The 16,818-nt window shown below is 35.5% G+C and overlaps 1 long non-coding RNA gene across 1 annotated transcript; it reads left to right on the plus strand.

Annotated features, from left to right (window-relative positions):
- The first annotated feature begins 11,144 nt into the window (after nucleotides 1-11,144).
- LOC135155011 (uncharacterized) lies at nucleotides 11,145-14,739 on the plus strand. The gene is made up of 2 exons (XR_010294353.1): nucleotides 11,145-11,428; nucleotides 13,850-14,739. It is a non-coding gene; the product is annotated as an uncharacterized LOC135155011 (long non-coding RNA).
- The last annotated feature ends 2,079 nt before the right edge of the window (nucleotides 14,740-16,818 follow it).

Consider the following 16,818-nt stretch of genomic DNA (forward strand, 5'->3'; position numbering starts at 1 on the left):
ATCAAGGCATATAGCTCCCGGGCATACCAATATGCAACTTTCACATCTTTGGCATCGACATTGCATGTGTTGACAAAGCTAATTGTTTTCATATTCAGTTCATTCAGCAGGATTGGCTGATTTAAATCACGTTGATTTTAATCGCGATTTAAATCACTGTGATCATTTTTTTCAAATCATTGATTTAAAGGTCATATCAACCCCAGAAAAAAGAGTTTAATTTAATAAACATAGAGAAAAATCAAACAAGAATAACGCTGGAAACTACATCAAAATTGGATGTAAAATAGTTTATGATAACATTTTAAAGTTTCGCTTATTTTTCACAAAACAGATGGGTGTTTTATAAAGCTGTTCGTAAGTTAAGAGCGACTTTAAGAACGATTTGAGATCCTTTCTTGTGGTAAATTGTATATACATTGGCGATGGTTTATCGCGTAAGAAGTGTTCACCAGTCGTTCTTTAAAGGGGAATCCAACCCAAATAAAAACTTGTTTTTATAAGGAAAAGAAAAATCAGACAAGTTGATAGGTGAAAGTTTGAACAATATTGGACATACAACAAGAAAGTTATGAATTTTTAAAAGTTGTAAATATTGGTAATCACTATACCCATGGAGACTTCAAATTGGCCGCATATGGGATGTCATAGTGATGTAAGGCAAGGACTACTCTTCCATGTACTCCAATACATATTATGGCTAAAATGTCATTTTTCCCAAAAGTTTTATTTCAAATTATATTTTTCTTTCATGAGGACATAAAACAATATACTACCTTGGTTATATTTAGATTACTCCCCCAGGGGAATGGGTACTTAGGAGAAAACCACAAATCCCTGATAATAAAGTACATGGCCTATGGAAAAGTTGTCCTTGCCCCTTGTCATAATTTACTTACCCAGTTGCCAATTTGAAATCTACATAGTATTAGTGATCTCAATTTTAAAGCAGCTATAACTTTCTTTTTGCTTATCCGATTTCTTTCAAACTTTCACCATTCTGTTTAATTTATTTTTCTCCTTCCCAACACAACATTTTATGGCCAAGGCTGGATTCCCCTTTAAGTCGCTCTTAACTTGTGAACAGCTTTATGAAACGGCCCCCAGTTATAATGACAATTCAGTGATATGAAAATTAGAGAGTCGATGATGTCACTCACTCACTATTGCTTTTGCATTTTTACTGTTTGAATTATACAACATTTCAATTTTTACGAATTTAACAAATAGGACCCTCTTGTTTGAACTACAAAATGTTAAAACAATGTAATCCCACATGGTCAGGGAGGAATGATTTTTTTTCATAAAAATATTTCATATTTCACATAATAAAAAAAAAAAAAATATGAGTGATGTCATCGCCCTAATTTGCATACCGACAAGGATTTGCATATAACCACGGTTTTGTGAAATTAAGCAAAAATTTTAAACGTCATTACTTTCTTCTTTTAGATCGGATTTTGATGAAATTTTCAGCGTTATGCTTGTCTGATTTTCTCTTACTATTCAAAGCAGCTTTTTGTTGGGGTGCATGACTTTTCCTTTAAATCACTTCCATTGAAACATGTACAAATTATTTGGGATTTTTTATTGTTTGTGGCAGTTTTACTTTTTAAATTAAAAAGAGAAAGATTTTACCAACTTTATATCATGAGAACAGGAATAAATCCTTCATATCTACTCAGAACAATTGAAATCAAATCAATGAAATCAAGTCAATCTTGCAAAACCAAAGATGAACATGTAGCCTACATTATATGCGACCCCAACTCAACTTGTATGTATGAGTAGACTTTGTTAATAGTAAAACAAATTTCTTGTTTCTTTATGTCAAAATTCAAAAGTGTTTTAGAGGGCAGTTTTCAAGAAAGTAAAGGAACTCTGAACTTATTAGGCTGAATCTCAACATGATAGATTTTTGCCAGGATGGGTTATAACCATGGATCCTATACTAGAAAAAGCCTGTTCAGACATTCTGAGTAGGATTGTGCTTCATTCAGCCAGTTCACTGAAAAAGGTTCAGTAATTAAGTACATGTACATTTATTTTAAAATATGTATGAATGTTCTTGGCAAAGGGCACTAACATGACTAAATCATAACAACTATACATTTTAGTGCCCTTTGCCAAAATGATTTATGTTTGTACATTTTTAAGTGAATATTTTGAATTGAGTACAATAAAAGTAAAAATCGGCAACGTCCCTGCTTACCCAATACACCGATATTTTAACATTTCTATTCCTTTACATGTTCCTGTATTCAAATAAATAGGCCGACACAGTAGTATAAGGGAACCCGTTTTCTTATTTTAGCAAAACTGCTGCTAAAATACCAGTTTTCCAGTTTATTGTAAACGAAATCATTTAAATCAACTTGCAAGTTTGTCAAAACTTTGCAAGCCAATGCTTTGAAACAGTCAAATAGTTCCAACTATGGCTCAAAGAAGAACTTAAAGGAATTGTCCAGGCTGGAGAAATTATGATACATGTATCAATAAATAAAGTAAAATTCACAGAGTAAAATACTGAAATTTGATCAAAATCGGATAACAAATAACAAAGTTATTGAATTTTAAAGATTTCTTTTCGATTATTCCGGTAAAACATTTCTAGGCATGTCTTCATGAATATCCGTTAGTTGGGCTTATGATGGCATATCTCCACTTGTTCTTTTGATTATGATTATGTGAAATTAGGTTTATTAAAAAGGAATTTACCAAGAACTAAAAACAATTGAATTGGCAACTAATTAAGTACATTAGTTATTTATTGCCGCAACTTATTTCATCATAATGGAGACACATTATTTACACATGTATAAAAAAAATGAAACAATTATGATTTCATGTTATAAGAAAAAGGAAAGAGGGGATGTGACATCATCAACCCACCAAATGAACATTCATGACGATGTAAATATAACTGTTTTCACAAAATACTGATAAACTTTAAAATACAATAACTTTGTTATTTGTCATCCAATTTTGGTGAAATTTTCATCATTTTACTCTATTTATTTAGATCTGAATATTTTCAGCCCGGTCCATTCCTTTAAGGTTGATACAAACAAAAATAAATGCAGTCGGTCAAAGCTTTGAAAGCCAATGCTTTGAAACTGTCGTTCCAACTGTGGCTCAAAGAACAACTTGGGGTTAAAAAACAAAAGATAAATGCAGTTTTCTTTAACATGTATGATCTTCAATCCTTGACCTGAAAATAAAATTTAAAAAATATATCTCTTTGGAGAACTTGAATCTCTGAGTCATGGAATTCTTCCAAATAAACTGTTCCTCATTAAATACCAAGAGCTTTGAAAATGAGCACCAACTTTGCATGTTTGCAGCATTAGCTGTACCAAGACAGTTCCTTTGAACCAGTACTTTAGACACAGCAGAAAATGTCAGCTTCTTTATGGCTTTAATATTTTCTATAAATTATATTTTGACTGGATTTGATTATGAAATAGTTAAGAATAATTTTGGTGGTGAAATGCATAATTTTAAAATTGATGTCAGTGTAAAGGGTTATATTTTGGGTGTTTGCACTTTGTTAAAAAAAAATTGTTAGAAAAAATCAGATTGAAATTTAAAAAAATCTGATTTAAATCAAATAGATCCGATTTAGGTTTATATAAAAAAATTGCCAACATTTTCATTCAGCATACTTTTGAGTTTGAAAGTACCTGATTATCACATACATTATGGCTGGCATAAAAACACTTTTAATATAAAGGTGAACGAATGTTGCTGGGCATGACAACTTACACAAGGCTAATTCAGGCTAATTAATATCAAACTGAGCTAACATAACAGTAAAACGGGTTGAATACAGTAGCATGGAGAAGTGACTACAAATACAAGATCCAATCAAGAAACTATGGTTAGAAGTTAATTCCAAACAGGAACAAAATAAAACATAGCTATCCTGTTTGATTAAAAGTATGATAGTTTACAAACTTACAATCGTGAAATTTAAGATTTTCATTTTGTAAACTATCATATTTAATATTTAAGTTCTGAATTTTATGAGAATGGTGTTTTTGAGTTTGATATTTTGGGTTTTAAGTACCATATGATAAATGTTTTAAGGAATACTGGTTTAATTTACAAACTTAAGCTTAGTTTGCTTCATAAAAATCTGATAACTTTATACCATTCCATGATTTTCTCTTATTTAAAATATTGCAATACCAATGTAACCTCATATGAATTGGACTCAATATTCAAAAGAAATGTTTAAGAATAATTACCTATTCTAATAGCACCATCCGCACCTTTATTTATAAATAAGCGAGAACTCACAATATTTATCTATAAGTTCAAGAAGAGGTAGTTGTTACCCATGTAGTTTTCAGATCTTTTTCAATGCAATAATCAAGTTCATAACCATAATACCCGTTCTTCCAATAAATTTCATTTATGGTCTATTAGGTCTATAGTCACGAAGCTGAGTTATGTAGGTCCCAAACAATGGAATGAGATTCCCCAAATAATAACTAATTCACAATTTATATATTCTTTTAGAAAACAGTATTCAAATTTTCTAGGAAATTATTATTAATTCTCACACATGATATCAATGCATACTTGTAACGTATCTACCCCCCTCAACTCGTGTTTTTTTCCTCCTTTTTATATACACTATTAACTATAATGATATGATATTCTGTTTTGTATTAATGTTGTTTTGTTTTTACTATGTTTTGGCGAGCCTCACATGTTTCTTATTACCTTCATGGGAAGCCACGCAATTTATTTTTATTATCTGATCACATTATTTGATGTTTCCTTGTATTTTTATCCTATTTGCGAAATAAAGATTGTATTGAATTGAATATATATAGAGAGCTATGATAAAACCATCCACTATTTTGGGCCATGGAGCAAGGTTTTGGCCATACATGCAGCTGCTCAGTGGAATGTCATATGTAAACACTGTCTGATGGCCTGAGCGAGGGTATTACATAATAACCCTGCTCATGGCTCTGTGGTTGAAGTAGGGGATTATCTATACTCCTCAGTGGTCATAAAATTTGGTTTACAGACAGATGAAGTTATCCAATGAAAGCTCTCTGAAATTTTGGGTGGGTGGGACTTATTTTGACCGTGGGAACAAGATTTCCAAAGAAGAAGCAGACTCTGAAATGGCTCGCTTCGCTCGCCCTTTCAGGCTGGTTTGCTTCGCAAACCAGCTGCAGATCCCACTTCACGAGCCATTCAGAGTCTGCATAGCAGACTAAGCGCACCCGGCGGAGGCCGCGCTAGCTGCGTCATGCACGATTGCCCGTTCCATAGGGATGCATACGCACTCACAGAGATACGGAGATCCGTTCCGAGGACCCCCGTTTCACAAACATTTGTAGTTCCGAAGCCCGTTCCGAGGATCCTCCTTTTTACAATAAGCCCGCTCCAAGGCCCCCGTTTTTTTGCCTCGCCCGCGGCACACCCCTACCACTTTTTTGGTCGAGTGCCCCCCCCCCCGGGTTCGGACAGCTTGACTGTCCGTCTTCTTCTCTTCTTCTATCCACTGTTTCTATAACACTCCACATGGTGTACCGTAAACCACATCAGCAATTGTACATGCCACCATGCAAACCTTCAAACAACACAAGAATATCCTTGTATTTCAGATTTTCTTTTCAATTTGCCAGGACCTTTTTCAAAGAGTAAACTTTTATTGAAATGAACTGTATCTAGGATCAACTCCCATAACTTCCGAAATAAAAAGAAAATTCGTGTCCAAATAGGAATTAGGTATTGTTAAAACAACCGTTTACACTAGGTGATAAGATGTGGTGCTGGAGGCATTGCATGTCAGGCATAAAATAGGCACTTTGGTAAACATCTATTCTACTCATAACAATAAACATTGACCTTGCAAAATAATTTAAATACCTTTTCAAGTCCTTATAAAATTGACCTATGCACCTGATGCATGCAAAGCCATTGTTCGCAGACTGAAATCATGAAATCGGCTTTTGAATAGCATGGTCTTGACAGAGTTTACTCTTTTATTTTGTCAGTCAACCATAAATCGTAACAAAAAAGATTTATGCACTTGACGCCCGCCGTCGCCAGTTGCTGAACTTCTAAATATGACAAAATATGTCAATTCAATTCAATGCCAGAAGCAGTCCCAATGTACTGTGACAGGGAGGAGGTGAGGGAGGGGGGCATTTATGACAACCTTAATGTTACAGCTTTTCTCCATTGATTTACACGAGTAGGATCTTTATTGTTTAACATTATTCTCTCTGCTTATTCCCATTTTGCCTCCTCCCCATGTGTTTGTTTTCTTTTTACCTTTCCACTTCTTAAAATATCATGGAGATCATTGCTCTCTGTGCCCCTGGTTAACGCCCACACTGTAAAGAATATTGGGTAAAATTTTAACCAGCGCGAGGGTAATTATGTGCCCAAATTATGTGTCCAACCAATTTGGGGCAGTATTATACCAAATGCGGGAAGTATATTGTCCAGTAAGGTTAAAAAGATCGAATGGGCAAAATTTTCATCACACTGGATAAATAAAAATGCCCCGAACGAAATGCCCAATGTTGATTGGACACATAATTACCCTCATGGAGCACTTTTACCCAAACTTTTTTTTGTGGATTAGGGTACCATTGGGTTGCAAATCTCGCTTTTTGGAGCATCTTCGCTTCTCGTCAGACTATATCATCCGACCGCATTTAAAGGGCTAAACTTTCCATCCTCTGGACTCGGGTTTAAATCAAACTCTGGCCTAAAGTTGTGATTTATCCACTTGTAGCACAGCACAAGTTCAATTATTTATCACTTTATTTGACTCCGGTCTATCAAAGAATGATACAATATTTGTTCACCTTTAACGCATTAATAAAGAGCACAGTCATAAAAAAATGCAATGAAAACAGCAATTTTGGCTTCCCATAAATTTACCATCGTGATTAGACCATAATAAAGTAACACAGAAGGCTCTTAGATTCTCGGTGAAGAGGAAAGAAACCCTCCCGTTCCGACAAAGACTTTTTACAATAACAAAATCACAAATTATGTAAAAGCCAATCATATAATATAATTTGTTATTGTAAAATTTATTAAACAGACCCCCATTTACGTGACATTTGTTCCGGCTACAATTGTTCCAAAACTATATGAAAACACGCAAAATAATAAATTCCAATACCTGTTCAAATACTGTAAACATTCACACGAAAGTAAGTCAACTGAATCAATTAAATTGACTTTACGAAGGTATTGTCATGAATGAATGATTTTTACTTTTTCATATTTTCTCAGTCGACCCGAAGATTTATTTTCAAATATGTCTTTGCTAACGCCCACTCTCGGTGGTTATTGAAGTTTTATGACCCCCCCCCCCCCCCCCAGTTTGTTCAGTAGTCATGCAGCAGGGAGATCTGCAGGGGCCCGTTGCAAAAAGAGTTGCAATCAGTAGCGTACCGTGAACCGCAGGAGACAAAGCATTGGGGGGGCAGTGCATTGTCTGTGAACAATGCTTTGCCCCGCCCCCCCCCCAATGCTTTGTCTCCTCCGAGTCACGGTACGCTACTGGTTGCAATCAAACGCAACTCAAAAAATGTTGTGCAACCTGATTTTCAGCCAATGAAGCACCCGTATTTGGAACTTGCGCTTGATATTTTGACTTGGGTTTAAACATAACTCTTTCGGCAATAGGCCCCTGGGCCCCATCTTACACAGAATTACTATTGATCCGATCAACCTTTTGTATATGGAAATCCACCAATGACATTTTTTCTTCAGAAAATTTGCACGATTTCCTTTGTAAACAAAGAGAAGCACACTTTATTTTCAAGAAAAATATTAATACATGAATATACATCATATCCAGAAAATATTTTGAACAAATTTGCATTTTAGATGTTGAGGTTGCTGGCTTTCCATAATTGTAGTTGATCGGATCAATCGCAACTCTTTGTAAGACGGGGTCCAGATATCTTTGAAAAAATACTTCACATTCATATACCCTGGAAATATCTCGAGATCCTCAGGAACTTCAACTCCGGAAAACTGATGTAGGGCCTAAACATGCAAAAGCAAAACCCCAGCGAAATAATTCATTTCACTTCATTTATTTCATTTCCCACAAAATATATCAAAATACAGTTTGATCAAATTCAATAAGTCAATGCAATAAACAAAATTGTAACATCATTGAAATGATTGAAATTTTACTTAGTTTAATTTTAGTCACACGTTTTTAAAGTAATTTCCTTTATTTCTATGATTTTGTTCGTCTTTTAAACTGTCTTGATTTTAATCTAGGTTTTTATTTTTTGTTTTGATTAATTTAATGTGATATCATTGATATGTCATGTAATTTTGATTGTGTCTTGTATTTTACTTTATATTAATTGTATTTCATTTATTTTGTAAATCTTTCTATGTCTACAGGGCTCTTTTGTAAAGCAGGCCTTTGGGCTCTGAAAGGACTACCCTGTTTTTAAATAAAACTGAATAAATAAATAAATAAATTAAATGAAAATGTATCAACTAACAATAACAAAAAAGGTGTGACACTTAAAGAAACAGATTTATGTTTTGTTAAAGTGGGGTAGCCAATTCCATTATCACAAAATATTTTTTTTTTAGGGGGTGCACAACCAGTGGCGGTCTGGGGGGTGGCACATCCGGTGCGTGCTCCCCTTCTGAGAGTCATAACATAATCATTCAGAGAATATGCCGTCCATATAGTGAATTGAAGACATTTTTGTCATTTTTTCTGGAAGTAAATGATCTGCATTTTGTAGTGAATACGTTTTTTTTCTTGACATTTTTTTCCGCCAACCAGTGGCGTACCTAGGATTTTCCACAGGGGGGGCAAAACCGTCCGCCAAAAAATTTGACAAGCAAAAAAAATTGACAAGCAAAAAAAAAAAAAAAAAAAAGGTCTTCAAGCTCGTCAGGGGGGCATTGAAGGTTTTAAAGCTCGTCAGGGGGGGCAAAAAAGGTTTTTCAAGTCCGTCAGGGGGGGGCAAAGATACGTTTTTGCATGGGTTTTGACTCGTCAGGGGGGGCAGAGTGCCCCCCCTGCCCCCCCCCGTAGGTACGCTAGTGCCGCCAACATAATGCCCCCCCCCCTTGGAAAATCCCAGATCCGCCCCTGTTCACAACCTCAGCCAATTTGTTGAGTCTACTAAGGGACGCCCCATAAGATACCCAGGGGGGCGTGAATTTTGGGTTGATGCAATTTCTTTTCCTTTCTTCTTTGAGTAAAGTTTTTTTTTCCTTAGTCTGTTGAGACAATTTTTTTTGCCCCTTTCAGATGATTTGTCAGTGGACCAATTTTTTTTTTTTTACTCTGATGGTGAGTCAAGTTTTTATTTTTGCTTATAAAGCAAATCATTTTTTTTTTTGGGGGGGCTAATAGTGCGTCCCGTAGAAAAGGGTTGTGAAAGTAAACGGAAAGAGGGAGGAAGGGCAGAAACCATATGGGAGTGAAAAGAAAGAAGAAAGGGATTTTTCTTCTTCCAGGGTATTGAGTCGTATGCCCTTTGATCTCTGTCCACTCCAGAAAAAAAAATTGATATGAAGAAAAAGAAGAAAATCAAACCAGCAAAACACTGAAAATGTCATCGAAATCGGATATGAAATGTGTGTGTGTGTGTGTGTGTGTATTTGAGTTTTGTCAAACGTGTATCAATCAGATATGATTATTTACGTCTGGGACCGACCTTTAACGTCACCATCCGAAAGACGTGACCAGGGCTCGAACCTCTGTATCAATTTGAAACTTCCCCACAGCTTGAATTACAGGCGCACGCCACAACGCCCATTTGTGAAATAATATAGTTATGGCATTTTAAAGTTTCGCTTATTTTTCACAAAACAGTTATATGCACAATACAACTCAGTGGTATGCAAATGAGAGAGCCGCCGATGTCTCTAACTCACTATTTCTTTAGTTTTGTATTGTTTGAATTATACAATATTCAAATTTTTACAGACTTTTAAGGACCCTCTTGTTAGAACCACAAAATGTTAAAACTATAATAATTACACTTGTTCAGGGAAGAATAAAACTTTGTTTTATATAAAAACGGGGAGAAAATTAGAATATTTCATATTCTATGTAATGAAATACAAAAGAAATAGTGAGTGGATGATGTCATCAGTCCCCTCATTTGCATACCGACCAGGATGTGAATATAACTATTAGCGTGAAATTAAGCAAAACTTTCTTATTTCACATCCAATTTGATGAATTTTTCAGTGTTATGCTTGTTTGATTTGTCTCTTTTCATTCAAACTATCTTTTTGTTGGGGGGACTTGTCATTTAATGATGTGGCACTGGAGCACAGATGGGGGTGGGGGCCTAGGGGTCATGCTCCACCGGCCCGACCAAGAAAACAAAAATGAAAAAGAAAGTTAAAGAGTAAAATTTGATATTTTCTGAATATTATATCAAAATTTATTCAATTATAAGATCTCTTGTATGAAAAATGTCTAAATTTTCATTGCTCACTCGCTTCGCTCGCTCGCTTCTTTTTGTCTTATTTATAAAGTCCTTTTGCTCCGTCCGCCATTTCTGGCCCCCTCGAATTTCGAGGAACTTTTACGTCACTGAGTGGTGGTGTAAAATGTATCCATTATTTATTGGGGGAAGCTTTGCCATACCCTTCGAGACATAGGTGCCGCTGTTTCTCTCTTTGTCAATCATTTTCATATTCAGCTATATTGAATAAGGTTTTGCAGGCGAGCAGAGTCGTTCCCTTTTTTTTTTATCTCTCTCTCTTTCTTCCAAAAATTATTCATATTTATAAGTAGTTGTAAATAGCTATAAATTTGTTTTTTTAAGTCAGCACTGCCCGCGATGTTGAATCGAGTAATGCAGGGCGAGACCAGAAGCATTCCATTTTGGCGCAAATATTCACTGCTGAATGATACAAGCCGTATAAGCTAAAACAACAACAACAACAATTTTCTCCCCCCCCCCCCACTCTCTCTCTCTATGTATTTCTTTTTTTTAAAGAAATATTCATTTTAGTAGTTATACCTAGCGTAATGTCGGCGAGACGGCCAGATCAGAGGCGTTCCACTTATTATGACGTCACTCTTTTCATAAGTGAAGAAAAAGGTCAAATTCTTATGGAATTTGGCACACCCTTTGTACATTTTTTTCAGTTGGGACAAAAATCATCGATCCGAAAAGATATAAATATGCAGTGCGTTATTGTTGATAAAACTAGATCGACTCAATCCATGAAGGCTGCAGTATCCTCTTAGACCTCTTGATATATATTGTTTCTGGGTGTTGCTCTAAAACCAAATCTAACGATGAATCGAACAGCTATCCTGTGTCTATTTGCCATGTTAGTTCTCTTCAGCTCTGTCAATGGCAAACGCCGTTTAAATTCTCGTCGATACAAAGAGAGTCCCATCATCAAGCGAGAGGCATATGAAGGGGTAAGATGATTAAGGTATATTTTCAATTGGCCCAATGCCAATTCGTTCAATTACCAACTTGTATTCTGTATTTAGACCAGCTGGTTATGAGACGTAATGGTCATAGACCTAGACGCACTGGTGATTAGGCGACGAAGTGATGATTAGACCAAATGGTTATTGGACCAAAAAGTTGTTAGACGAAATGTTGATGGACGGAATTGGCAATTTGCCGATCCAACATGCATGCATATCCTTAAAAAATGGATACGGAATTCTTCATACTGCTTGTGTTTTATTCAAGGCATATTATTGCCTAGGGAGCGTTTCATAAAATGACTTGTGAGACGTTTTATCCGACAAGTCCTGTTTTATCTGACAGGAACCATAGAAAGAGCGCTTCTTAGCCAATCAAAATCAAGGGAAGTTGACGGATCTGACAAATTAGACGACAACCAACTATTGATGAGACGGTCCCAGAACTAACTTGCGTCAGGAATAGAACCGACTAATTCTAGATCACAAAGTTTTCATTGATTAGTGATACAAATCGCAAATATCATCAAATACAATCCTGTATTTGTGATTGTATTTGTGTTTAATAATCATTTGCAAATCTTGCGATTTATTTCAATTTGTTATAATAAAAACATAATTATAAAACAGTAATATTCATATCTAAATATACCTAATCTCTAATTAACTTGAAAAACGATGTTATTTAAGGTACTCTGCATCCGGCTCTGAATGCTCTTCAAACAATTTTCGTTGATGCTTAGTTCCTATTATCACTATCAATGTAACATTATACAGTGCGTCCCACAAAAACGAAACCGAGATTTATCGATGATTTATCATAACTTAATCACAAAAACAATAGACGAATGACCTACCATTGTAAAGCTTAGAATCTCTTCTTTCATCTGAAATTACTTAGATTATTTCTCATTCACACATGAGTGAGCAAAAACAATTTGAAGAGGGGATACCAACAATTTATTTGGCGGGCTGTATCTGTGTTTCAAAAAGAAAACAAAATTTTTTAAAAGTTCAATATCTGCTCTTTAATTTGATACCTCAATTACAGAAAATGGTCAAAAAGAAAAAAAGTTCTTGTTATTTAAAATAAGGCTTGTATTTCAATAATTTCATAAAATGAAGAGGTTTTTACAGGCTAGCGTTCAAACTCACTCGACACTTCGTTTTGTTGACGATCAGCCATGCATTAAGTCTTTTGTTAACCATGCGATAGCTTCTGTGAGAAACCGGTGAAAACACGTTTATTTAATGAAATTATGGAAATACAAGCATTGTTTCGAGTGAACATAACTTTTTTACTTCTTGACCATTTTTTGTGATTGAGGTGTCAAATAAAAGAGCAGATATTGAACTTTTTAGGCATGCGATTTTCTTTTTGAAATTCAGATACCCCCGCCAAATGAGTTTTTGGTATCCTTTCTTCAAATTGTTTTTGCTCACTCATGCGTGAATGAGGAATAATCTAAGTAATATCAGATGAAAGAGGATATTCTAAGCTTTACATTGGTGGGTCATTTGTCTATTGTATTTGTGATTAAGTTATGATAAATCGTCGCTTAATCTCGGTTTCGTTTTTTCTGGGACGCACTGTATTCTGTCAAATTATTTCATACCTAATTTAGATGTCATCGATTGGTAATATGACCATGGGCCTATGGGAAATAGAGATTATCGGCGAGAAAGCAAAGCGACATAGTAGATGAAGGTCGTGGGAGGGGTTTACCCCCCGGGGGGGCGGATCTAGGTCTCGCCAATATGGGGGCATAAAAATATTTTCATCCACATTTTTCCCAATTGGCTGCCAAAAGCGGATCCTTGTTGTTTTTAGCCCCGGGCCCGGGGATGGGGAGGGGACAGTCACATTCGTAACTTATAATTATCACGTCGACTTGGCGAGATACATATCTCACCATCTCTACAAGTCGATCACCCTGACAAAAAGTTTATTGTAAAAATAGCAGAAAAAATATATTGGCGAAGGTTTGAGGAAAATCCATCAAATAATGACAAAAGTTATTAGAATCTTAATTATTTGATGTGTGACGTCATATGCGACCAGCTTTCTTGCGTATTGTATGGTAAAAAATCAATGAAATGTCATTTTCTCTGAAAAATGGAAATGTTTTTTTTTACCTTCAGTATATCAAAACACAAACAATGTCACACCTGCTCCTTAAAAGAAAATAAAAAATACGTCATCATGGAACCATTAAAAATGAAATTTATGCATTTTATATTACATAACATATGGGGCAGCTGCTCGTTTATGAACACACAAGTAACAAAAATGAAATTCTAATAACTCTCTTAATTCTTAATAGATTTTCCTGAAACCTTTAAAGCTTCCGTGCATGTGTATTGTATTATTACAATGCATGTTTTATTTGCTTGTATCGTTAATAGATGGCTGGAGGTGCGATGAAGGTTTCCAAAATCAACCAGAAGGTGAATGCAGCCAATGAACCTCATGGAGTCATGCGGAAGAAGCTTGAGCACGGAAAGTAATTGACTGGCCAGGCTGGGAGGACGCGGGATCCATGCATCATCAAACATCTACCCAAACGAAAACCACACGATACCACACACCCTGACCACTCACGCCCACCAGATCAACTTTAACACGAAAATTAGCGATCAATTGCTAAATGGACTGGCCAATAAAGATCAATATTACATGCGCATTTGGTTTAAAATATTGACTAAGAAACAATCAGTGTGGTTCTTTCATATTTGCAATTCATCGCAAACCTTTGTGTTACGAAAGCCAGATCAGCTTTACTTATAAATTAAAAGTTCATTCTCGTATTCATCTATGAATTAATTAATGAATAAATTAATCAATTATCCCATGCAATAATGATAATCATTTTACAAATTTATAGCCAATTAGTTACGAATACATCTAAAAGCAAGGATAATAGAAACCAGGAAATACCATGAATGCTAGTCAAGTATGGTCCCTTGGCAATGAAATAATGTAATGTTTTCTAACTTGTTACGTTAAATTTATTACTTGGCTTATGAATACAAGATAATCGATGTTTCGACGTCAAATTTAAATTCAAATTAAAGAAAAGAAATACCTATGAATAGGTTAAGGAAATATTTCCTTCTGCTACCAATGGATCAATGTGGGTGGCATATATAGTCATCAAATAAACTTAAAGAAAAGCATGCGTTGTATTATACCACATGAATTCTTGGTTTTAATGGTTTGGGTGTTTTATCTTGTATTATCTACAAATTATTTCATTCTAGGTAAAACTGAATAAAGATAAATAATCAAACAGAAACTATTAATGCTGTGTCTTATTCAAAAATCTTGGAAGCATTTCAGGGGTGGATCCAGCTTTTTATAAAGGGGGGGTTGGGGTGGTATGCGAGGGAGCGAAGCGACCGAGTCCAAGCGAGCGGAGCGAGCGAGGGGGGAGGGTGTGGGAGGGGGGTGTCCCCCCTCCCACAGTAGGGAAAATTTTTGAAAATCTGTGTGTGAAAATGGCGTTTTCTTGCATCTAAAACACCACTCTTTTTGGTATAGAGGTCGTTGCCAAATTAACCCCCATGAAAATTTGTAAAATTAAGTTGCATTTTCCTGCAATGTAAGGCCAGTTAACAACACAGATACAAAGAATTGGGGACCTTGGAATAAGCACTGTTAGCCTAATACTTTTATTATGAACAGCTTGTCACTGATACTCACTGGCAAATCTCAGTCAAATATGATGGACTGGCAGAAGAGACGCCTTGGATGTTTCTGTACAAATATTATTTTCATTCCCAAATATTTATTTTTCATCCCCAAAGACTTCAACAATCCCCCATTTTTTTTTTTTTTAATGTGGGGATTTTGGGGATGAGAATCGGCAACGCTGGCCTAGCTTGTCACTTCGGCGGTGGCCCGTGTCCTCAAAAAAGCTGATGGGGGGGGGGGGGGCAAGGGACTCTGTGACATTTGTTCGCCCAACCCCCCCCCCCCTCCCCCAAAAAGAAATAATAATAATAATAATAATAATAATAATAATAAATGAAATAAATACATAGAAATAGAATAAAATTAAATTACAAGTTTTAAAAAAAGATAAGATTTAAAAAAATGGTCCCCGGATTTTTTTTTGGGGGGGCTGCAACCCCCCCCCCCCCCACCCCCCCTCTAGATCCGCTTCTGGCATTTGCGCAAAGAGTTTTTTCCGGCTGAGGTAATATCTTTAAAACCCTACTAGGCCTGAAGTTGATTTTTATGCCGAATGAAAGATGAATTCTGCATTACCGTCTTGCGAAATTAAGCGAAATTTGAAACAAAAAATAACCGTCTGTTATTTCACATCAGATTTTGATGGAGGTTTCAGCTTAAAAGTTTTCCCCTGCAATCAAAAAAAAGTTTTATAGGGGCGGACTTATCTTTGACATGCGGAAGGACAATATTCCGAATGTGGGTGTTGGTGGATGTGGTTGGATACGACGTTTATTTTGTGTAGAGTTATCAAGTGGGTGTTTCATAAAGCTGTTCGTAATCTTCGAGCGACTGTACGAAAGACTCATATCATTTCTTATGGTAAATGATATATACCGAACATAGAGAGGTTACAGAATTTTCATTGATGTTGATTTAGCGCATAAAAAAAGGATCACCAGTCGTTCGTCAAGTGAAACACACACCAGGACCCCGTTTACAAGCTTAATAAGCTTATAAGTATTATAGTAGCTTTGCCATCCAATGGTAGCTACCATGGTAACGCTGGTAAACAGCCAATCAAAATCAAGGATTCCATGCAAGTTACTATTGGATGAACAAGTTTAGTAACTTTTATGCAACGGGGCCCAGGTCTGCAAGAGAAATTAATAAATGTAGGTTGATATCACTGTCATAATATTGAAAACAGCACAGTCAAATTCTGTACATGGAATAACACATAGAACATTAGCAAAGATACCCATTTAAAGGTCAAGTCCACCACAGGAAAATGTTGATTTGAGTAAATAGAGAAAAATCAAACTAGCATAACGCTGAAAATTTCATCAAAATCGGAAAATAACTGAGAAATTCATTTTATTTTAAAGTTTCGCTTAATTTCACAAAACAGTTATCTTCACATCCTGGCTGGTATGCAAATAAGGGGACTGATGACATCACTCACTATTTCTCTTGTATTTTATTATATGAAATATTCCGATTTTCTCCCCCTTGTCATGTAAAATTTTGTTTTATTCCTTCCGGAACATGTGGAATTAACATTGTTAAACATTATGTGGTTCAGTCAAGTTTTACAATACTGTCAATTCTTTAAAAATCATAAATATCGTATCATTCAAACAAGAAAAAACTAAAGAAATAGTGAGTGATGGCTAGCACCTTTGTTTATATTCCCGATTCT

This window comes from Lytechinus pictus, chromosome 8 (assembly GCF_037042905.1).
Source record: "Lytechinus pictus isolate F3 Inbred chromosome 8, Lp3.0, whole genome shotgun sequence".
Lineage (NCBI taxonomy): Eukaryota > Metazoa > Echinodermata > Echinoidea > Temnopleuroida > Toxopneustidae > Lytechinus > Lytechinus pictus.